The 24,571-nt window shown below is 38.4% G+C and overlaps 1 pseudogene across 1 annotated transcript in view; it reads left to right on the forward strand.

Annotated features, from left to right (window-relative positions):
• Sirpb2l1 (signal-regulatory protein beta 2-like 1) overlaps nucleotides 1-24,571 on the forward strand; it is a 56,884-nt pseudogene that overhangs the window by 18,925 nt on the left and 13,388 nt on the right.

Genomic DNA, 24,571 nt, shown 5'->3' on the forward strand with positions numbered 1-24,571 from the left:
AATCAATTCCCCAATAAAAATAAAACATAGACTAAGAGACTGGATACATAAACAGGACCCAACATTTTGCTGCATTAAGGAAACACACCTTAGTGACAAAGAGTAAAAGGCTGGTAAACAATTTTCCAAGACAATAAAAATATAAATGACAGAAAGCCCCTACACACATGAAAGCTGAACAGTGTTCTCCATAGTGATAACTTGGACCTGGAAAAATTAAAGAAATAAATTAAAGACATATTAATTTAATAAAAATTAAGGCACAACAAACCCAAATTTATGGAACACAACAAAAGCCGTGCGAAGAGGAAAACTCATACATCTGAGTGCCTCCAAAAAGTAACTGGAGAGAGCATACACTAGTGTCATGAAATCACACCTAAAAGTTCTACAACAAGAAACAAATACACCAAAGAGTAGTAGACAGCAGGAAAGAATCGAACTCGGAGCTATAATCAACCAAGGGGAAACAAAAAGAACTATACAATGAATCAAAAAACAAAAAAACAAAAAACAAAAAACAAAAAAAAAAAACAGGACCTGGTTCCTTGTGAAAATCAATAAGACAGATAAACCCTTAGCCATACTAACCAGTGGTGACATAGAGAGTATCCAAATTAACAAAATCAGAAAAGAAATGGAGACCTAACAGAAACTGAGGAAATACAAAAAAAATCATTAGATCCTACTACAAAAGCCTATACTCAAGACTCAAGAGAACTAAAAAATCTGGATGAAATGGAAATTTTCTAGACAGATTCCAGGTACCAAAGTTAAATCAGGATCAGAGAAACAGTCTCATAACTCCTAAAGAAACGGAAGCAGTCATTAAAAGTCTACCAACCAAAAAAGCCTAGGACCTGATGGGTTTAGTGGAGAATTCTATTAGACCTTTGTAGAAGACCTAATACCAATACTGTACAAACTATTCCACAAAATTGAAACAGAAGGAATAATACCCAATTCCTTCTCTGAAGCCACAATTACACTTAAACCTAAATGATAAAAAGATCTAACAAAGAAATAAATCTTCAAGCCAATTTCTTTTATGCATATTGATGCAAAATTACTCAATAAAATTCTCACAAACTGAATCCAGGAACATATCAAAATGATCATCCATCATGATCAAGTAGGCTTCATTCCAGGGATGAAGGGATGGTTCTATTTTTGGAAATCCATTAATGTAATCCACTATATAAATAAACTCAAAGAATAAAAGCCACATGATCATTTCAATAGATTCTGAGAAAGCATTTGACAATATTCAACACCCCTTCATGGTCAATGTTTTGGAAAGATCAGAAAATCAAGGTCCATGTCTAAACATAGTAAAAACAATGTACAGCGAACCAGTAGCCAACGTCAAACTAAATAGAAAGAAACTTGAATCAATCCCACTAAAATCATGGACTCGACAAGACTGCCCACTCTCTCCCTATTTATTCAATATAATTCTCGAATTCCTAGCCAGAGCAATCACATGACAAAAGGAGGTCAAAGGGATACAAATTGAAAAGGAAAAAGTTGAAATATCATGATTTGCAGATGATATGATAGTATAATTTAGTGACCCCCTAGAGTTCTACCAGAGAACTACTAAGCCTGATAAACAACTTCAACAAAGTGGCTGGATATAAAATTAAATCAAATAAATCAGTAACCTTTCTCTACTCAAAGTATAAACAGGCTGAGGAAGAAATTAGGCAAATGACACCATTCACAGTAGTCAGAAATAATATAAAATACCTCAGTGGGACTCTAACCAGGTAAGTGAAGATCTGTATGACAAGAACTTCAAGCCTCTGAAGAAAGAAATTGAAGAAGATCTAAGAAGATGAAAATATATCAGATGCTCATAGACATGGATTGGCAGGATTAATATAGTAAAAATGGCCATCTTACCAAAAGCAATCTACAGATTTGATGCAATACCCATCAAAATTCCAACTCCATTCTTCATAGGGTTAGAAAGTGCAATTTGCTAATTTATTTGGAATAACAAAAAAACCCAGGATATCGAACACCATCCTCAACAATAAAAAAACTTCTGGGGCAATCACCACCCTTGACCGCAATCTGTATTACAGAGGAATAGTATATGGTATTGGTACAGAGACAGGGAGTTAGGCCAATGAAATAGAATTGATCCAACACACCTATGACCAAATTTAAATATCCATAAGTGTGTATGTTTATTTCTGGGTCATGACTCTATTTCATTGATCGAAGTATCTCTTTCTTTATCAGTACTATGCAAGTTTTTTTTTAAATCACTAATACTATATAGTACAGCTTGAGTTTAGGCATGCTGATTTCTACAAAAGTTTTTTTTTAATTTTTTTAGGATTGTTTTGGCTATCATAGTTTTGGTTTCTTTGGTTGTTTTAATCTATGAAAGTGAGAGTTACTCTTTCAAAGATTTTTTTTTCAAAAACTGTATTGGAATTTTTTTGAGGTCTGCAATGAGTCTGTAGATTGCTTTCATTAAAATGGACATTCTCAATATATTATTCCTACCTATCCATGAGTATGAGGGATCCTTCCATCTTCTAATATCTTCTTCACTTCTTTATTCAGAGACTTAAAGTTCAGGTTTACAGATTTTTCACTTGCTCCATAGAATTACTTAAGGATATTTTATATTATTCATGGTTATTGTAAAGGGTGTTGTTTTTGTATTTTAATTCTTAGCCCATTTATCAGTTGTGTAAATGAGGTATAATGATTACTTAACTAATTTAGTTAATTAATTAGTTAATTTTGTATCCTGTCTGTTTATCAGCTGTAGGATTTCCTAGTAGTAAGTTCAGGGCTGCTTATGTATACTATCATATCATCTGCAAATAGTGATACTATAACTTCTTCCTTTTCAATTTATATCTCCCTCATCTCCTTTAGTAGTTATATTACTTTAGCTAGAACTTCAATTCCTAGAGTGCACAGATAGGGAGAGAGTGGTAGCCTTGTACTGTCCCTTGATTTAGTGGAATTGCTTTAAGTTTTTTCTATGTTTAGTTTGATGTGGCTATTGACTTGCAGCATATTCCATTGATTATGTTTAGGTATGTGCCCTGAATGCCTGCTCTCTCTAATACCTTTAACATGAAGGGGTGTTTGATTTTATCAAAGGCTTTTTCAGCACCTAATGAGACAATCATTTGACTTTTTCTTCCAGGTTTATTTTTTTTTGGTGTATTAGGATGATGGATTTTCATATCTTGAACCATCCCCGAATTCAATCTCAGGGATGAAGCCTACTTGACCTTGATGGACGATGTCTTTGATATGTTCCTGATTTTGGTTTGCAAATATTTTATTGAATATTTTTCATTAATATTCATAAGAGAAATCAATCTGAAGTTCTCTTGTTGAGTTTTTGTGTGGTTTAGGTATCAGAGAAACTCTGTCCTCAAGGAATAATCTTTGCCCTTTTTCTGCTGTTTCTACTTTTTGGAAGAGTTTGAGGAGTACTGATATTAGGTCTTCTTTCAAATTCTGGCTGAATTCTGCAGTAAAACCACATGACCCTGGCCTTTTTTGGGAGATATTTGATGAATTCCTATATCTCTTTAGGGGCTATATGGCTGTTTAAATAGTTTGCCTCATCTTGATTTATAGTTGTTGAGTAGTAGCTCTCTAGAAAAACTATCCTTTTCATTAAGATTTTCCAATTTTGTGGAGTATAGGCTTTTGAAGTGAGACCTAATACTTCTTAAAATTTCTCTAATGACTGATGGTATATATACAGTTTTATTTCTGATTTTGCTTATTTGGATACATACTGTCTGAATTTTGATTTGCCTTGATGTATTTTGTTTGCTCCATCTACGGTGAATGAGAATTTTGCTGGATATTGTAGTCCAGATATTTAGTTTTGTAGCAGTTGCAAAATATCTGTCCAAGTCGTTCTAGATTTTAGAGTTTCTGTTGAGACTCCAGGAGTAATTCGAAATTCTAATAGGCCAGCCATTGTATATACCTGCTCTTTTTTCCTTGCCGCTTTTTTGTTTTGTTTGTATTGGGTATTTCTTATTTACATTTCAATTGTAATTACGTTTCCCGGTTTCCAGGCAAACATCCCCCTAACACCTCCCCCTTCCCATCTGTATGGGTGTTCCCCTCCTCAGCCTCCTCCCATTACCGCCCTCCCCACAACAATACCATTCAATGGGGATTCACTCTTGGGAGGACCAAGGGCTTCCCCTTCAACTGTTGCCCTTACTAGCCTATTCATTGCTACCTATGGGGGCTCAAGCCCCTTCAAGCTCTTTCAGTCTTTTCTCTGATTCCTTCAACAGGGGTCCCATTCTCAGTTCAGTGGTTTGCTGCTGGCATTCGCCTATGTATTTGCTGTATTCTGGCTGTGTCTCTCAGGAGAGATCTACATCTGGTTCCTTTCAGCCTGCACTTCTTTGCTTCATCTATCTTATCTAGTTTGGTGGCTGTATATGTATGGGCCACATGTGGGGCAGGCTCTGAATGGGCGTTCCTTATGTTTTGTTCTACATTTTTCCTCCCAAGGGTATTCTTGCTCCCCTTTTAAAGAAGGAGTGAAGCATTCACATGTTTGTCATCTGTCTTGAGTTTCATGTGTTCTGTGCATTTAGGGTAATTCGAGCATTTGGGCTAATATCCACTTATCAGTGAGTGCATACCATGAGTGTTTTTCTGTGATTGGGTTACCTCACTCAGGATGATATTTTCCAGTTCCATCTATTTGCCTATGAATTTCATAAAGTCATTGTTTTGATAGTGGCATAGTATTCCATTGTGCAGATGTACCACATTTTCTGTGTCCATTCCTCTGTTGAAGGGCATCTGGGTTCTTTCCAGCTTCTGGCTACTATAAATAAGGCTACTATGAACATAGTGGAGCATGTGTCTTTTTTATATGTTGGGTCATCTTGTGGGTATATGCCCAAGAGAGGTATAGCTGGATCCTCAGGTAGTTCGATGTCCAATTTTCTGAGGAAACTCCAGACTGATTTCCAGAATGGTTTTACCAGTCTGCAATCCCACCAGCAATGGAGGAGTGTTCCTCTTTCTCCACATCCTCACCAGCATTTGCTGTCGCCGGAGTTTTTGATTTTAGCCATTCTGGCTGGTGTGACATGGAATCTCAAGGTTGTTTGATTTGCATTTCCCTTATGACTAAAGATGTTGAACATTTCTTTAGGTGCTTCTTAGCGATATGACATTCCTCAACTGTGAATTCTTTGTTTAGCTCTGAACCCCATTTTGTAATAGGGTTATTTGTCTCCCTGCTGTCTAACTTCTTGAGTCTTTTCTATATTTGGATATGAGACATCTATCAGTTGTAGGACCGAAAAATCTTTTCCCAATCTATTGGTTGCCATTTTGTCCTATCAGTAGTGTCCTTTGCCTTACAGAAGCTTTGTAATTTTATGAAACCCCATTTGTCGATTCTTGATCTTAGAGCATAAGACATTGGTGTTTTGTTCAGGAAAATTTCCCCAGTGCCCATGTGTTTGAGGCTCTTCCCTAATTTCTTTCTATTAGTTTGAGTGTATCTGGTTTGATGTGGAGGTCCTTGACACACTTGGACTTAAGCTTTGTACAGGGTGATAAGAATGGATCGATCTGCATTCTTCTACATGATGAACTCCAGTTGAACCCGCACCATTTGCTGAAAATGCTATCTTTTTTTCCATTGGATGTTTTTGGCTCCTTTGTCAAAAATCAAGTGACCATAGGTGTGTGGATTCATTTCTGGGTCTTCAATTCTGTTCCACTTGTCTATCTCTCTGTCTCTGTACCAATACCATATAGTTTTTATCACGACTGCTCTGTAATACTGTGTGAGTTCAGGGATATTGATTTGCCGGTAAGTCCTTTAATTATTGAGGACAGTTTTAGCTATCCTGGGATTTTTGTTATTCCAGATGAATTTGCAAATTGTTCTGTTTAACTCTGTGAAGAACTGGATTGGTATTTTGATTGAGATTGCATTGAATCTACAGATCGCTTTTGGCATTTTATATTATTTGGGACTATTATGAAGGGTGTTGTTTCCCTGATTTCTTTCTCTACTTGAATCTCTTTTGTGTAGAAGAAGGCTACTGATTTATTTGAGTTAATTTTATACTCATCCACTTTGCTGAAGGTGTTTAGCAGGTTTAGAAGTTGTCTGGTGGAACTTCTAAGATCACTTAAATATACTATCATATCCTGTGCAAAGTGATATTTTGACTTCTTCCTTTCCAATCTGTACCCATTTGATCTCCATTTGTTGTCTGATTGCTCTGACTAGAACATTGAGAACTATATTGAATAAGTAGGGAGAGAGTGGGCAGCCTTGTCTAGTCCCTGATTTTAGTGGGATTGCTTCAAGTTTGTCTGCATTTATTTAATATTAACTACTGTTTTGCTGGATATGGCTTTTACTATGTTTAGATATGGGCCTTGAGTTACTATTCTTTCCAGGACTTTTATCATGAAGGGGTGTTGGATTTTGTCAAATGCTTTCTCAGCATCTAATGATATGATCATGTGGCTTTTATATTTAAGTTTGTTTATATACTGGATTATGTTGATGGTTTTTCGTATATTAAACCATCCCTGCATGCCTGGGAAGAGGCCTACTTGGTCATGATGGATGATTGTTTTGATGTACTCTTGGATTCAGTTTGCAAGAATTTCATTGAGTATTTATGCATCGATATTCATAAGGGAAATTGGTCTGAAGTTCTCTTTCTTTGGGCCTTTGCGCGGTTTTGGTATAAGAGTAATTGTGGCTTCATAAAAGGAATTCAGTAGCGCGCCATCTCTTTCAATTTTGTGGAATAGTTTGGATAGTATTGGTATGGGGTCTTCTATGAAGGTCTAATAGAATTCTGCACTGAAACCATCTGGACCTGGCCTTTTTTGGTTGGGAAACTTTTAATGCCTGCTTCTATTTCTTCCAGAGTTATGAGGTTGTTTAAATGGCTTATCTGTTCCTGATTTAACTTTGGTACCTGGTATCTGTCTAGGAAATTGTCCATTCCCTGCAGATTTTCAAGTTTTGTTGAATATAGGCTTTTGTAGTAGGATCTGATAATGTTTTGAATTTCCTGATTCTGTACTTATGTCTCCCTTTTCATTTCTGATTTTGTTAATTTGACACACTCTCTGTGTCTTCTCATTAGTCTGCCTAAGGCTTTATCTGTCTTGTTGATTTTCTCAAAGAACCAGCTTTTGGTTCTGTCTATTCTTTCTATAGTCCTTTTTATTTCTACTTGGTTGATTTCAGCTCTGAGTTTGATTATTTCCTGCCTTCTGCTCCTACTGGGTGTGTTTGCTTCTTTTTGTTCTAGAGATTTTAGGTGTCCTGTCAAGCTGCTGATATATGGTCTCTCCTGTTTCTTTCTGCAGGCACTCAGAGCTATGACTTTACCTCTTAGCACAATGTTCATTGTGTCCCATAAGTTTGGGTATATTGTACCTTCATTTTCATTAAATTCTAAGACGTCTTTAATTTCTGTCTTTATTTCTATCTTGAACTGGTTATCTTTGAGTAGAGCACTGTTCAACTTCCATGTATATGTGGTTGTTCTTTCCTTATCATTGTTGAAGACCAGGTTTAGCCCATGGTGGTCTGATAGGATGCATGGGATTATTTCCATCTCTCTGTATCTGTTGAGGCCTGTTTTATGACCAATTATGTGTTCAATTTTGGAGAAAGTACCATGAGGTTACAAGAAGGTATATCCTTTTGTTTTAGAATAGAATGTTCTATAAATATCTGTTAAGTCCATTTGGTTCGTGACTTCTCTTAGTCTGTCTATGTCTTTGTGTAATTTTTGTTTCCGTGATCTGTCCATTGATGAGAGTGGGGTGTTGAAATCTCCTACTCTTGTGTGTGGCACAATGTGTGCTTTGAGCTTTAGTAAGGTTTCTTTATGTATGTATGTGTCCTTGTATTAGGAACATAGATATTTAGGATTGAGAGTTCATTTTGGTGTATTTTTTTTCCTGAGTATGAAGTGACTGTTCTTATCTTTTTTGATGACTTTTGTTTGAAAATCGATTTTATTCGATATTAGAATGGCTATTCCAGCTTGCTGCTTCAGACCATTGCTTGGAACGTTGTTTTCCAGCCTTTTACTTTGAGGTAGTGTCTGTCTTTTGTCTCTGTGGTGTGTTTCCTGTAAGTAACAGAATACTGGCTCCTCATTGCATATCCAGTTTGATAATATGTGCGTTTTTATTTGGGAATTGAGTCCATTGATGTTGAATGATATTAAAGAATAGTGATTGTTGCTTCCTGTTATATTCGTATTTGGATGTGAGATTATATTTGTGTGCTTGTCTTCTCTTTGTTTTGCTTAACGATGATTAATTTCTTGCTTTTTCAAGGGTGCAGCTTGCCTCCTTGCATTGGGCTTTACCATTATTAACCTTTGTGGGGTTGTATTTGTAGAAAGATATTGTGTAAATTTGGTATTCTCATGGAATATCTTGGTTTCTCCACGTATGTTAATTGAGAGTTTTGCTGGATACAGTAACCTGGGCTGGCATTTCTGTTCTTTTAAGGTCTGTATGATATCTGTCCAGGATCTTTTGGCTTTCATAGTCTCTGTTCAGAAGTCTGGTGTAATTCTGATAAGTCTGCCTTTATATGTCACTAGACCTTTTTCCCTTACTGCTTTTAATATTCTTTTTTTTGTGCATTTGGCATTTTAACTATTATTTTATGGGAAGGGTTTCTTTTCTATTTTGAGTTCTGTAGGCTTCTTGTATGTTTATGGGCATCTCTTTCTTTAGGTTAGGGAAGTTTTCTTCTATGATTTTGTTGAAGATATTTACTGGTCCTGAGAGCTGGGAGTCTTCACTCTCTCCTATACCTATTATCCTTAGGTTTGATCTTCTCATTGTATCCTGGATTTCCTGTATGTTTTGGTCCAGTAACTTTTTCCATTTTTCATTATCTTTAACAGTTGTGTCAATAATTTCTATGGAATCTTATGCTCCTGAGATTCTCTCTTCTATCTCTTGTATTTCATTGTTAATGCTTGTATCTACAGCTCCTTGTCTCTTCCTTTGGTTTTCTATATCCAGGGTTGTCTCCTTTGCGCTTTCTTCATTGTTTCTATTTCTAAGTAATTCATTCAGGGATTTTTGTAATTCCTCTCTATAGGCTTCTATGTGTTTATTTATGTTTCCCTGCGTTTCTCTCAGGGAGTTCTTTATATCTTTCCTGAAGTCCTCCATCATCATGATCGAATGTGAATTTAAATCTGGTCTTGCTTCTCTGGTTTGTTTGGACATTCAGTGTTTGCTTTGTTTTGAGAATTGGACTCCAATGGTTTTTTTTTTTTATTATTAACTTGAGTATTTCTTATATACATTTCTAGTGTTATTCCCATTCCCGGTTTCCGGGCAAACATCCCCCTCCCCCCTCCCCTGCCTTATGGGTGTTCCCCTCCCAACCCTCCCCCCATTGCCACCCTCCCCCCACCAGTCTAGTTCACTGGGGGTTCAGTCTTAGCAGGACCCAATGCTTCCCCTTCCACTGTTGCTCTTACAAGGATATTCATTGCTACCTATGAGGTCCGAGTCCAGGGTCAGTCCATGTATAGTCTTTAGGTAGTGGCTTAGTCCCTGGAAGCTCCGGTTGCTTGGCACTGTTGTACATATGGGGTCTCGAGCCACTTCAAGCTCTTCCAGTTCTTTCTCTGATTCCTTCAACGGGGGCCTATTCTCAGTTCAGTGGTTTGCTGCTGGCATTCGCCTCTGTATTGGCTGTATTCTGGCTGTGTCTCTCAGGAGCGATCTACATCCGGCTCCTGTCGGTCTGCACTTCTTTGCTTCATCCATCTTGTCTAATTGGGGGGCTGTATATGTATGGGCCACATGTGGGGCAGGCTCTGAACGGGTGTTCCTTCAGTCTCTGTTTTAATCTTTGCCTCTCCCTTCCCTGCCAAGGGTATTCTTTTTCCCTTTTTAAAGAAGGAGTGAAGCATTCACATTTTGTTCATCCGTCTTGAGTTTCATTTGTTCTAGGCATCTAGGGTAATTCAAGCATTTGGGCTAATAGCCACTTATCAATGAGTGCATACCATGTATGTCTTTCTATGATTGGGTTAGCTCACTCAGGATGATATTTTCCAGTTCCAACCATTTGCCTACGAATTTCATAAAGTCGTTGTTTTTGATAGCTGAGTAATATTCCATTGTGTAGATGTACCACATTTTCTGTATCCATTCCTCTGTTGAAGGGCATCTGGGTTCTTTCCAGCTTCTGGCTATTATAAATAAGGCTGCAATGAACATAGTGGAGCACGTGTCTTTTTTATATGTTGGGGCATCTTTTGGGTATATGCCCAAGAAAGGTATAGCTGGGTCCTCAGGCAGTTCAATGTACAATTTTCTGAGGATCCTACAGACTGATTGCCAGAATGGTTGTACCAGTCTACAATCCCACCAACAATGGAGGAGTGTTCCTCTTTCTCCACATCCTCGCCAGCATCTGCTGTCACCTGAGTTTTTGATCATAGCCATTCTCACTGGTGTGAGGTGAAATCTCAGGGTTGTTTTGATTTGCATTTCCCTTATGACTAAAGATGTTGAACATTTCTTTAGGTGTTTCTCAGCCATTCGGCATTCCTCAGCTGTGAATTCTTTGTTTAGCTCTGAACCCCATTTTTTAATAAGATTTTTTGTTTCCGGTCTAACTTATTGAGTTCTTTGTATATTTTGGATATAAGGCCTCTATCTGTTGTAGGATTGGTAAAGATTTTTCCCAATCTGTTGGTTGCCGTTTTGTCCTAACCACAGTGTCCTTTGCCTTACAGAAGCTTTGCAGTTTTATGAGATCCCATTTGTCGAATCTTGATTTTAGAGCGTAAGCCATTGGTGTTTTGTTTAGGAAATTTTTTCCAGTGCCCATATGTTCCAGATGCTTCCCTAGTTTTTCTTCTATTAGATTGAGTGTGTCTGGTTTGATGTGGAGGTCCTTGATCCACTTGGACTTAAGCTTTGTACAGGGTGATAAGCATGGATCGATCTGCATTCTTCTACATGTTGACCTCCAGTTGAACCAGCACCATTTGCTGAAACTGCTATCTTTGTTCCATTGGATGTTTTTGGCTCCTTTGTCAAAAATCAAGTGACCATAGGTGTGTGGGTTCATTTATGGGTCTTCTATTCTATTCCATTGGTCTATCTGTCTGTCTCTGTACCAATACCATGCAGTTTTTATCACTATTGCTCTGTAATACTGCTTGAGTTCAGTGATAGTGATTCCCTCTGAAGTCCTTTTATTGTTGAGGAGAGCTTTAGCTATCCTGGGTTTTTTGTTATTCCAGATGAATTTGCAAATTATTCTGTCTAACTCTTTGAAGAATTGGATTGGTATTTTGATGGGGATTGCATTGAATCTGTAGATTGCTTTTGGTAGATTTTGGTTGATTTGCTATATTAATCCTGCCAATCCATGAGCATGGGAGATCTTTCCATCTTCTGAGGTCTTCTTCAATTTCCTTCTTCAGTGTCTTGAAGTTCTTATTGTACAGATCTTTTACTTGCTTTGTTAAAGTCACACCGAGGTACTTTATATTATTTGGGTCTATTATGAAGGGTGTCGTTTCCCTAATTTCTTTCTCAGCTTGTTTCTCTTTTGTATAGAGGAAGGCAACTGATTTATTTGAGTTAATTTTATACTCAGCCACTTTGCTGAAGTTGTTTATCAGCTTTAGTAGTTCTCTGGTGGAATTTTTGGGATCACTTAAATATACTATCATATCATCTGCAAATAGTGATATTTTGACTTCTTCTTTTCCGATCTGTATCCCCTTGATCTCCTTTTGTTGTCTGATTGCTCTGGCTAGAACTTCAAGAACTATATTGAATAAGTAGGGAGAGAGTGGGCAGCCTTGTCTAGTCCCTGATTTTAGTGGGATTGCTTCAAGTTTCTCTCCATTTAGTTTAATGTTAGCAACTGGTTTGCTGTATATGGCTTTTACTATGTTCAGGTATGGGCCTTGAATTCCTATTCTTTCCAGGACTTTTATCATGAAGGGGTGTTGAATTTTGTCAAATGCTTTCTCAGCATCTAATGAAATGATCATGTGGTTCTGTTCTTTCAGTTTGTTTATATAATGGATCATGTTGATGGTTTTCCGTATATTAAACCATCCCTGCATGCCTGGGATGAAGCCTACTTGATCATGGTGGATGATTGTTTTGATGTGCTCTTGGATTCGGTTTGCCAGAATTTTGTTGAGTATTTTTGCGTCGATATTCATAAGGGAAATTGGTCTGAAGTTCTCTTTCTTTGTTGTGTCTTTGTGTGGTTTAGGTATAAGAGTAATTGTGGCTTCATAGAAGGTATTCGGTAGTGATCCACTGTTTCAATTTTGTGGAATAGTTTGGATAATATTGGTATGAAGTCTTCTATGAAGGTTTGATAGAATTCTGCAATAAACCCGTCTGGACCTGGGCTCTTTTTGGTTGGGAGACCTTTAATGACTGCTTCTATTTCCTTAAGAGTTATGGGGTTGTTTAACTGGTTTATCTGTTCCTGATTTAACTTCGGTACCTGGTATCTGTCTAGGACATTGTCCATTTCCTGAAGATTTTCAAGTTTTGTTGAATATAGGTTTTTATAGTAAGATCTGATGATTTTTTGAATTTCCTCTGAATCTGTTGTTATGTCTCCCTTTTCATTTCTGATTTTGTTAATTTGGACGCACTCTCTGTGTCCTCTCGTTAGTCTGGCTAAGGGTTTATCTATCTTGTTGATTTTCTCAAAGAACCAACTTTTGGTTCTGTTGATTCTTTCTATGGTCCTTTTTGTTTCTACTTGGTTGATTTCAGCTCTGAGTTTGATTATTTCCTGCCTTCTACTCCTCCTGGGTGTATTTGCTTCTTTTTGTTCTAGAGCTTTTAGGTGTGCTGTCAAGCTGCTGACATATGCTCTTTCCTGTTTCTTTCTGCATGCAGTCAGCACTATGAGTTTTCCTCTTAGCACAGCTTTCATTGTGTCCCATAAGTTTGGGTATGTTGTACCTTCATTTTCATTAAATTCTAAAAAGTTTTTAATTTCTTTCTTTATTTCTTCCTTGATCAGGTTATCATTGAGTAGAGCATTGTTCAATTTCCAAGTATATGTGGGCATTCTTCCTTGATTGTTATTGAAGACCAGTTTTAGGCCGTGGTGGTCTGATAGCACGCATGGGATTATTTCTATCTTTTTGTACCTGTTGAGGCCCGTTTTTTGACCAATTATATGGTCAATTTTGGAGAAAGTACCATGAGGAGCTGAGAAGAAGGTATATCCTTTTGCTTTAGGATAGAATGTTCTATAAATATCTGTTAAGTCCATTTGGCTCATGACTTCTCTTAATCTGTCTACATCTCTGTTTAATTTCTGTTTCCATGATCTGTCCATTGATGAGAGTGGTGTGTTGAAATCTCCCACTATTATTGTGTGAGGTGCAATGTGTGTTTTGAGCTTTAGTAAGGTTTCTTTTACATATGTAGGTGCCCTTGTATTTGGGGCATAGATATTTAGGATTGAGAGTTTATCTTGGTGGATTTTTCCTTTGATGAATATGAAGTGTCCTTCCTTATCTTTTTTCATGACTTTTAGTTGCAAATTGATTTTATTTGATATTAGAATGGCTACTCCAGCTTGCTTCTTCTGACCATTTGCTTGGAAAATTGTTTTCCAGCCTTTCACTCTGAGGTAATGTCTGTCTTTGTCTCTGAGGTGTGTTTCCTGTAGGCAGCAGAATGTAGGGTCCTCGTTGCGTATCCAGTTTGTTAATCTATGTCTTTTTATTGGGGCGTTGAAGCCATTGATGTTGAGAGATATTAAGGAATAGTGATTATCGCTTCCCGTTATATTCATATTTGGATGTGAGGTTATGTTTGTGTGCTTTCATTCTCTTTGTTTTGTTGCCAAGACGATTAGTTTCTTGCTTCTTCTAGGGTATAACTGCCTCCTTATGTTGGGCTTTACCATTTATTATCCTTTGTAGTGCTGGATTTGTAGAAAGATATTGTGTAAATTTGGTTTTGTCATGGAATATCTTGGTTTCTCCATCTATGTTAATTGAGAGTTTTGCAGGATACAGTAACCTGGGCTGGCATTTCTGTTCTCTTAGGGTCTGTATGACTTCAGTCCAGGATCTTCTGTCCTTCATAGTTTCTGGTGAAAAGTCTGGTGTGATTCTGATAGGTCTGCCTTTATATGTTACTTGACCTTTTTCCCTTACTGCTTTTAATATTCTTTCTTTATTTTGTGCGTTTGGTGTTTTGACTATTATGTGACGGGAGGTGTTTCTTTTCTGGTCCAATCTATTTGGAGTTCTGTAGGCTTCTTTTATGCCTATGGGTATCTCTTTTTTTTTAGGTTAGGGAAGTTTTCTTCTATGATTTTGTTGAAGATATTTACTGGTCCTTTGAGCTGGGAGTCTTCACTCTCTTCTATACCTATTATCCTTAGGTTTGATCTTCTCATTGCGTCCTGGATTTCCTGTATGTTTTGGCCCAGTAGCTTTTTCCACTTTACATTATCTTTGACAGTTGAGTCAATGATTTCTATGGAATCTTCTACTCCTGAGATTCTCTCTTCCATCTCTTGTATTCTGTTGGTGAAGCTTGTTCCTACAGCTCCTTGTCTCTTCTTTTGGTTTTCTATATCCAGGGTTGTTTCCATGTGTTCTTTCTTGATTGCTTCTATTTCCATTTTTAATTCCTTCATCTGTTTGATTGTGTTTTCCTGGAATTCTTTTAGGGATTTTTGTGTCTCCTCTCTATGGGTTTCTACTTGTTTATTTATGATTTCCTGATATTCTTTCAGGAATTTTTGTGTCTCCTCTCTATGGGCTTCTACTTGTTTATTTATGTTTTCCTGGAATTCTTTCAGGCATTTTTGTGATTCCTCTCTGTAGGTTTCTACTTGTTTATTAATGTTTTCCTGTGTTTCTCTAAGGGAGTTCTTCACGTCTTTCTTGAAGTCCTCCAGCATCATGATCAAATATGATTTTGAAACTAGATCTTGCTTTTCTGGTGTGTTTGGACATTCCATGTTTGTTTTGGTGGGAGAATTGGGCTCCGATGATGCCATGTAGTCTTGGTTTCTGTTGCTTGGGTTCCTGCGCTTGCCTCTCACCATCAGATTATCCGCGGGTGTGGGACTTCCGGTAAACACAGGACGTGCCCGGTCCTAGAGGAATTCTGCCTCTGTGTTTCCCGATCTCACCAGGCAGGTCACCGGCAGCAGACAAGTCGGTCCTACCTGTGGTCCCGAGGCTCAAGTTCGCTCGCGGGGTGCTGCCCACGGGCTCTCCGCAGCGGCAGCAACCAGGAAGATCTGCGCCGCCCCCTCTGGAAGCCTCAGTGCATCAGGGTTCCAGATGGCCCTTGGTGTTTTCCTCTGGCGTCTGAGATGTGTGTGCAGAGAGCAGTCTCTTCTGGTTTCCCAGGCTTGTCTGCCTCTCTGAAGGTTTAGCTCTCCCTCCCACGGGATTTGGGTGCAGAGAACTGTTTATCCGGTCTGTTTCCTTCAGGGTCCGGCGGTGTCTCAGGCAGGGGTCCTGCCGCTCCTGGGCCCTCCCCCACGGGAGCCCAGAGGCCTTATACAGTTTCCTCTTGGGCCAGGGATGTGGGCAGGGGTGGGCAGTTTTGGTGGTCTCTTCTGCTCTGCAGCCTCAGGAGTGCCCACCTGACCAGGCGGTGAGGTCTCTTTCCCACGGGGTCTGGGAGCAGAGACGACTCCAATGGTTTTTTGTAGTCTTGGTTTCTGTTGCTTGGTTCCTGCGCTTGCCTCTCACCATCATGTTCTCTCTGGTGTTACCTTGTTCTGCTATTTCTGACAGTGGCTAAACTGTCCTATAGGCATGTGTGTCAGGAGTGCTGTAGACCTGTTTTCCTGTTTTCTTTCACCCAGTTATGGAAACAGAGTGTTCTGCTTTCAGGTATGAAGTCTTTCCCGTCAACTGGTCTTCAGCTGTTACTGTGGGTGTGTGTCATGAGTCCAACACGCAGGTCACTTGGAGCAGAAATATTGGTTCTTACCTCTGGCCTCAGGCCTGAAGTCGCTCCTCGGGGGCTGTGTTTCAGCTTTACATGAGGGCAGCAACCAGAAGGGCCTGCCCCACCTTTTCTCAGGTTCCTGTGCACAGGGAGTCCAGATGGCACTAAGCGTTTTCCTCTAGAGTAAGAAATGTGGGCAGAGTTTAGTCTTTTCTGGCTTCCAAGGCATGTCTGCCCCTCTGAATGTTTAGTTCTCTCTCCCACAGGATTTGGGTGTAGGGACCTGTTTGACCGGGTCCCTTCATATCCGGGTGGTGTCTGGACTGCAGGGGACCTGCAGCTTGAGTGCCCCTATCTTCCTGTTCCTAGAGGCCCTGTACAGTTTCCTCTTGGGCCAGGTATGTGGGCAATGGTGGGCAGTACTGGAGGTCTCTCCTGCCCTGCATTCTCAGGAGTGTCCACTTGTATGGGCAATGAGCTCTCTCTCCCACGGGGTTTAGGAGCAGTGACCTGTGGCTCCCTTGCTGCTTTTAATATTCTTTCTTTGTTCTATAGATTATGTGTTTTGATTATTATGTGCCAGGGGGATTTACTTTTCTGGTCCCATCTAATTCGTGTTCTATAAGCTTCTTATATGTTTCTTAGGTTAGGAAAAATTTTTAGGAAAAACTCTTCATCTACTTCTAATCCTATTATTCTTAAATTAGCTTTTTTTCATGGTATTCCAGATTTGCTGGATGATTTTGCTCAGGAAATTTTTAATTTAACATTTTCTATGACTAATGTATTAATATCTTGTACATTTTATCTCTGTGATTCTCTCTTTCATCTTTTTTATTCTCTTGATTATGCCTGTACCTATTTGTCCTGTTCCCTTTCCTCAGTTTTATCTTTCCAGTATGTATTTTCTTTGTTTCTTACATTTCCACACTATCAGGTCTTGCACAGCATTTTATGAAATTTTCTTCATCTGTTTAATTGTATTTTATGTATGTTTTAAAGGAATTTATTTGTTCTTTCTTTAAAGAGCTCTGTTTGATTATATTTCCTGTATTTCTGTCCTATTTCTATCCATTTCCTCTTTTAAGGCCTTGATTATCTTTACAATATTAGATTTAAGGTCATTTTTCTTGGGTTTTAGTTGTGTTATGATATCCAGGGCTTGCTGTCGTGGGGCATCTGTGTCATATTCTCTGGCTTTTGTTTCTCTGTTATTTAAAAGTTCTGTGCTCATCTGGATGTTTTGGGTCCTGGTGGTTCTTATTGTAGAATTATTAGGATGGGCATGACCATCAATGGTCCTGATGTGAAAGGCCTGTAATGGATATACTTTAGCCGTATCATTCTGGACCTGCAGGTTTATATTGTTCAGGAGCTGCAGGACTCATAAATGTGGCTAGAGAAGTCGCAGAAGTAAAGAGGTCCTCCTGGGCCAGTAGACTTCTCACTGCAGCTTGGCTTGGAAGGCCAAAATATCAGGAGAGATGAGTGTTTTAAAAGAAACTTATGTGTATTCCTCAGAGGTCTGACAAAAGAGGACAACTGGTGGGAATTAATGGTCCCCCTAGCCTAGCAGTATGCTCAAGAAGATTAGGCTTTCTCTAGAGAGCTCAGAGATCAGGGAAGATGGGTGGGGGTAAGTGAGACTTCTGTGTGTTGAGAAGTCTCAGTTCTGATGAAGGTGGGGGGGTGACAGAAGAATGGATATTCCCTAGGACAGCTGGTTGCTCAGGGCAAGTTGGTGTGGCCCAAGTGGTTCAGAGAACATGTAAGATTGGTAGGGAAAGGGAAGTTTACCTGTATGTTCAGAAGTTTCAGGTCTGATGAAGATAATGCGGAAGACAGAAGAATAGAGGTCTCCTGGGACAACAGGCTGCTCAGGGCAACTTGAGGTTCAGAGAGCAGGCAAGATTGGTGGGGAAAGGGGAGATTAACTGTATGGTTCATGATCCACAGCTATGGACAAAGTTGGGGGAGAGGTAGCAGTAGAGTAAGGTTCCCCTGAGATATCAGCTTCTTAGCACAACTTGGCATTGAACAGAGGGTTCAGCAAATAGGGAAGATAGAAGGGTAAAGGGAAGCTTATCTGTACAGTTCAGGACATGTACATCTCATGAAGGTAGTGGGAGTGGTAGAAGGAGAATGGAAGTCCCCCAGGGACAGCAATATTACTCAGGGTCTATGATCATTTTGAACAAAATATTAGATATTATTTATTCACATTTCAAATGTTATTCCATTTCCTGGGTTCCCATCCAAAAACCCCATCCCATCTACCCTCCTCCTACTTCTATGGTTGTTTTCCTCTCCTCAACAACCCACCCCTTCCAGCCTCCTCACCCTGATATTCCCCTACACTGGGGGGGTGTTCTGCTTTGGCAGGCCCAAGGGCTTCTCCTCCCATTGGTGCCTGATAAAGCCATCATTTGCTACATATGCAGCTGGAGCCATGGGTCTGTCCATGTGTATTCTTTGGGTAGTGGTTATTTCTTGAAAGCTCTGATTGGTTGATATTATTGTTCTTATGGGGTTGCCAGCCACTTCATCTCTTTCAATCCTTATCCTAACTATTTTAACAGGGACTCCATGCTCAGTTCAGTAGTTTGCTGTTAACATTCTCCTCTGTATTTGTCATGTGCTGGCAGAGCTTCTCCGGAGAGAGCTATATCAGGCCCCTGGCAGCATGCAATTATTGGCATCAGCAATATTGTCTGGGTTTTCTGTCTGTATGTCTATGGGCTAGATATCCAGGTGGGCAGGCCCCGAATTCCTTTTCTCTCTGCTCCAAACTTTGTCTCTATATCTCCTCCTATGACTATTTTTGTTCCCCCTTTTAAGAAGGATTAAAGAATCTGCACCTTGGTTGTCCTTCTTCTTGAGCTTCATGTGTTTTTTTTTTTTTTTCATTGTATCTGCTTAGGCAATTTCACATTTTGGGCTAATATCCACTTATCAGTGAGTGCATACCATGTGTGGGTTTTTTTTTGTGTTTGGGTTACATCACTAAGGATGATATTTCATTGTTCCATCCATTTGCCTACGAATTTCATGAAGTCATTGCTTTTGATAGCTGAGTAGTATTCTGTTGTGTAAATGTACCACATTTTCTGCATCCATTCCTCTGTTGAAGGGACTCTGGGTTTTTTCCAGCTACTGGCTATTGTACTTAAGACTGCTATGAACATAGTGGAGCATGTGTTCTTGTTATATGTTGGAGCATCATTTGGGTAGTAGTAGTACCCCTGTTTCCTACATTCGATTTTCTGAGAAAACTCCAGATTGACTTCCAGAGTGGTTGTACCAGCTTGCAATCCCACCAACAATGGAGGAGTGTTTCTCTTTCTCAACATCTTTGTTAGCATCTGTTGTCATATGAGGTTTTGAACTTAGCAATTCTGACACCCGTGAAGTGGAATCTCAGGGTTGTTTTGATTTGCATTCCCTGCTTACTACAGTTGTTGAACATTTCTTTAGGTATTTTTCAGCCATTCAATATTCCTCAGCTGAGAATTCTTTGTTTGGCTCTGTATTCCACTTTTTTTTTTGGTTCTTTTTTTTTTCGGAGCTGGGGACCGAACCCAGGGCCTTGTGCTTCCTAGGCAAGCGCTCTACCACTGAGCTAAATCCCCAACCCCTGTATTCCACTTTTTAATAGAATTATTTGACTCTCTGGACTCTAGTTTCTTGAGTTCTTGCATATATTAGATATAAACCCTTTATTTGATAAAGGATTGTTAAAGATGTTTTCCAACTTTTTTGGTTGCCCTTTTGTCCTGATGACAGTTTCTTTGGCCTTAAAGAAGCTTTGCAATTTTATGAGGTCCATTTGTCGATTATTGATCATGGAGAATAAGGCATTGGTGTTCTTTTTAGAAAATTTTCCCCAGTGCCCATGTGTTTGAAGATCTTCCCCACTTTTCCTTCTATTTCTTTGAGTGTATCTGGTTGTATGTAGAGGTCCTTGATCCACTTGGACTTGAGCTTTGTAGAGGGTGACAGGAGAGGATTGATGTGAATTCTTCTACTTGCTGATCTCGAGTTGAATCAGTACCATTCACTGAAAATGATATCCAATGGATAGTTTTAGCTCCTTTGTCAAAACTCAAGTAACCATAGGTGTGTGGGTTCATTTCTGAGTCTTGAATTTTATCTCATTTATCTACTTGCAAGTCTATATACCAGTAACATACAGTTTTGATCACTATTGCTTTGTAATATAGCTTCAGATCAGGGATGGTGATTCCCCCAGATGTTCTTTTACTGTTGAGGATAGTTTTCAATAACTTGTTTATTTTTTGTTATTCCAAATGAATTTACAAATTGATCTTTCTAACTCTATGAAAAAATCACATTGGAATTTTATGGGACTTGCGTTGAGACTGTAGGTTGCTATTGGCAAATTGGCAATGTTTTCGATATTAATTCTGCCAATGCATGAGGATGGAAGATTTTTCTGTCCTCTGAGATCTTCTTCAATGTCTTTCTTCAGAAACTTGAAGTTGTTGTTATACAGATCTTTCACTTGCTTGGCTCCAGTCATACTGAAGTCTTTTATGTTATTTGCTACTATTGCGAAGGGTGTCATTTTCCTAATTTCTGTCTAGCCTGTTTATCCTTTAAGTAGAGTAAGACTACTGATTCATTTGAGTTAATTTTAGTTCCAGCCACTTTGCTGAAGTGGTTTATCAGGTATAGGAGTTCTCTGGTGAAATTTATGGGGTGGCTTAATTATATTATCATATCATTTGCAAATAGTGATATTTTGACTTTTCCCTTTTCAATTTAGATCCCTTTGACCCCTTTTCATTGTCTGGTTGCTCTGGCTAGAATTTCAAGTACCATATTGAATAAGTTGGGAGAGATTTGGCAGTCTTGTCTAGTCCCTGATTTTAGCACGATTGATTCAAGTTTCTCTCCATTTTGTTTGATGTTGGCTACTGGGTTGCTGTGTATTGCTTTTACTATGTTTAGGTGTGGGTCTTGAATTACTGATCATTCCAAGACTTTTAACATGAAGGGGTGTTGAGTTTTGTCAAATGCTTTTTCACATGTAATGAGATGATCATGTGTTTTTTTCCTATTATATATATATATATATATACATATATATATTCAATATAATCATATATATATATATATGATTACATTGATGGGTTTCCATTTGTTAAACCATCCCTACATCCCTGAGATGAAGCCTACTTGATTATATTGGATGATCATGTTGATGACTTCTTGGATTAAGGTCGTGAGAATTTTATTGAGTATTTTTGCATCAATATTCTTAATGGAAATTTGTCTGAAGTTCTCTTTCTTTGTTGAGTCTTTTTGTGGTTTAGGTATAAGCATAATTGTGGCTTCAAAGAATGAATGTGTTACTATACCCTGGGTTTCTATTTTGTGGAATAGTTTAGACAGTATTGGTATTGTCTTCTATGAAGATCTGATAGAAATCTCTATTAAACCCATCTGGTCCTGGGTTTTTTTTTTTTTGGCTGGGAGACTTTTAATAAATGCTTTTATTATTTTAGAAGTTATGGGACAGTTTAGATTCTTTCTCTGATCCTGATTTAAATTTGTTATCTGATATCTGTCTAGAAAATTGTTCATTGCATCTAAATTTTCCAGTTTTGTTGAATATAGTTGGATCTGATGACTTTTTTTAAATTTTTCTCATTCTGCTGTTATATCTCCCATTTCATTTCTTTTTTAAAAAATTCACATACACTCTCTTACTTTTTGTTGATTCTGGGTAATGATTTATTTTTCTTACTGTTTTTCTCAAAGAACCAGCTCATGGTTTTGTTGATTCTTTGTATAATTCTATTTGTTTCATTTGGGTTGACTTCAGTTAAGTTTGATTATTTCCTGCTGTGTATTCCCCTTGGGTGTATTTGTTTCTTTTGGTTCTGGAGCCTCTAGGTGTGCCATCAAGCAGCTAGTGTCAAGCTGCAAGCTCTCCAATTTTTTTTTTTTTTGGAGGCACCCAGAGCTATGAAATTCTCTCTTAGCACTGCTTTCATTGTTTCATTGTTTCCCATAAATTTGGGTATGTTGTGCCTCATTTTCATAAAATTCTAAGACATCCTTAATTTCTTTCTTTATTTATTCTTAGACCATGTCATGATTGAGTAGATCATTGTTCAGCTTCTCTGTGTATGTGGGCTTACTATTGCTTTTGTTATTAATTAAGATGAGCCTTACTTTGTGGTGATCTCATAGTGTGCATAGGACTATTTGAATCTTCTTGTATCTGTTGAGGCCTGTTTTGTGACCGATTATATGGTCAATTTTGGAAAAGGTACCATGCGTTAATAAGGAGGTATATTTTTTTAAGAATGAAATGTGTGTGTGTGTGTGTGTGTGTGTGTGTGTGTGTGTGTGTGTGTTAAATCCATTTGTGTCTCTGTTTAGTTTCTGTTTCCATGATCTGTCCACTGATGAGAGTGGGTTGTTGTAATCTCTCACTATTACTTGTAAAGTGCAACATGAGTTTTGAACTTCGGTAAAGTTTCTTTTATGAATTTAGGTGCCCTTGCATTTGGAGCTTAGATATTCAGGATTAAGATTTCATCTTGTTGAACTTTTTTCTTGGATGAATATGAAGTGTCCTTTCTAATATTTTTTGAAAACAATTAGTTGACAGTCAATTTTATTCAATAGTAGTATGGCTACTGCAGCTTGTTTCTTGTCACCATTTGCTTGGAAAAATTTTTCCCAGGCTTTAAATCTGAGTTAGTGTCTTTGTCACCGAGGTATGTTTCTTTTATACAGCAAAATGTTGAATCCTCTTTTTGTGTCTGTTCTGTTAGTCTATATCTTTATATTGGGGAATTTAGTTCACTGATATTAAGAGATATTAAGGATTAGTTGTTGTTTCCTGTTATTTTTGTTGTTAGTGGTGGAATTATGTTTGTATGGCTCTCTTCTCTTGGTTTTCTTGCAAGGAGAGTACATTCTTGCTTTTTCTTGGGTGTAGTTTCCATCCTTGTTTTAGAGTTTTCCATGTATTATTCTTTGTAGGGCCGGATTTGTGGAAAGGTTTTGTGTGAATTTGATTTTATTCTTCAATATCTTGTGTTCTCCATTTAAGTTAATTGAGAGTTTTACTGGATATCATAACCTGGGCTGGAATTTTTTCTCTTAGGGTCTGCATGACATCTGTCAAGGATCTTTTGGCTTTCATAGTCTCTGCTGAGAATTCTGGTATAATTGTGATATGTCCGCCTTTATATGTTACTTGACCTATTCCCCTTCCTGCTTTTAACATTCTTTTTTTGTTGTTGTTGTTTTTGTTTTGTGCATTTGGTGATTTGACTATTATGTGATGGGAGAAATTTCTTTCCTGGTACAATGTCTTTGGAGTTCTGTAGGCTTCTTGTAAGTTTATGGGCATTTCTTTCTTTAGGTTAGGGGAGTTTGCATTATCAATGGATAATATAAAAGGGTGGGGTATGGCAACAAGGAGCAGGTAGTAAATGATGTATCAGAAACTTGGGTCTCTTTATCCTGAACAGAATTTGTTGGTGTTTTCACATAACAGGAGGGATCATATCTTGTCTTCCTTCTGTGGCCTGCACTCATTGTCTGTCCTATTAGGCGAAGGTGTATAGAAAGGGTCAGTGGACAGCAGGAGGTGTTAGTGGCTTGTGTCATGACTTGCAAACTGAGAATACAGGAGGTTTAATACAGCAGGTATGTCTCTTACCTTTTCTGAATTTCATGATCTTCACCTGAGCAATGAATATTTACATGAATAACAGGAATCTGGGGCTATATGGTGGTGTGGAAGTTGAGATATGTGTTCATTCCAGGATCCAGCTCACCTTGAAATGATTTGAAGTGAGACACATCATTGGATATAGAGGTAGCTTTGAATGCTTATGGTCTCTGGCCTTCTATTTATCTAACTCTACTGGATTGCTGCTTAAAACTTTTAAAAAATTTTCTAAAAAACTTTCTTGCTTATTCTGTGTTTAAAAATTACTAACGTGGGAGAGTAATACCTGATGTGTAGCTGCAGGAAATTGAGTGAAAATATTATTGCTATTGTTCTCTATTCTGTCCAGGCAGCCAGAAGACTCTGTAGTGAGATGTGTTAACACTTTGTGAGCCAGCTAGGAAGGAAGGGAATTAAAATGCTTTATACAGGTACAATCATCTCTACAAGCATTTCCAAACGTTTACATGCATAAATATACCTTCACATGTACATATAGACAAACAGATATAAACATTTGAATAGATGGATGAATGGACAGGGCAGAGCTCCTCAATGCATACCATCCAATTTCATGTTAGAAGCTTCACTCATTTATGATGAAAAGAGGGAGTAGAAGGGTTTCAGTTGCAGATGGCGATCTTACCTGTTCAGGATCATGTGCTCTGCACATGAGCAGTGAATCTCTGCTCAAATAGGGGAAAGTACATTGAATGAGGTAGGGGCAGTGTGTAGTGGAATGTATGAGGGGCTTGGGTAATGGCTTCCAAACCAATGAAGTAGAAAGTTCAGGCTGTAGGTAAGGCTCTTGCCATTTTTTAATGGTATGGCCAGCACCTGAACAGTGAATGTTCCCCTGAGTAGTGG

This window comes from Rattus norvegicus, chromosome 2 (assembly GCF_021556685.1).
Source record: "Rattus norvegicus strain SHRSP/BbbUtx chromosome 2, alternate assembly SHRSP_T2T, whole genome shotgun sequence".
Lineage (NCBI taxonomy): Eukaryota > Metazoa > Chordata > Mammalia > Rodentia > Muridae > Rattus > Rattus norvegicus.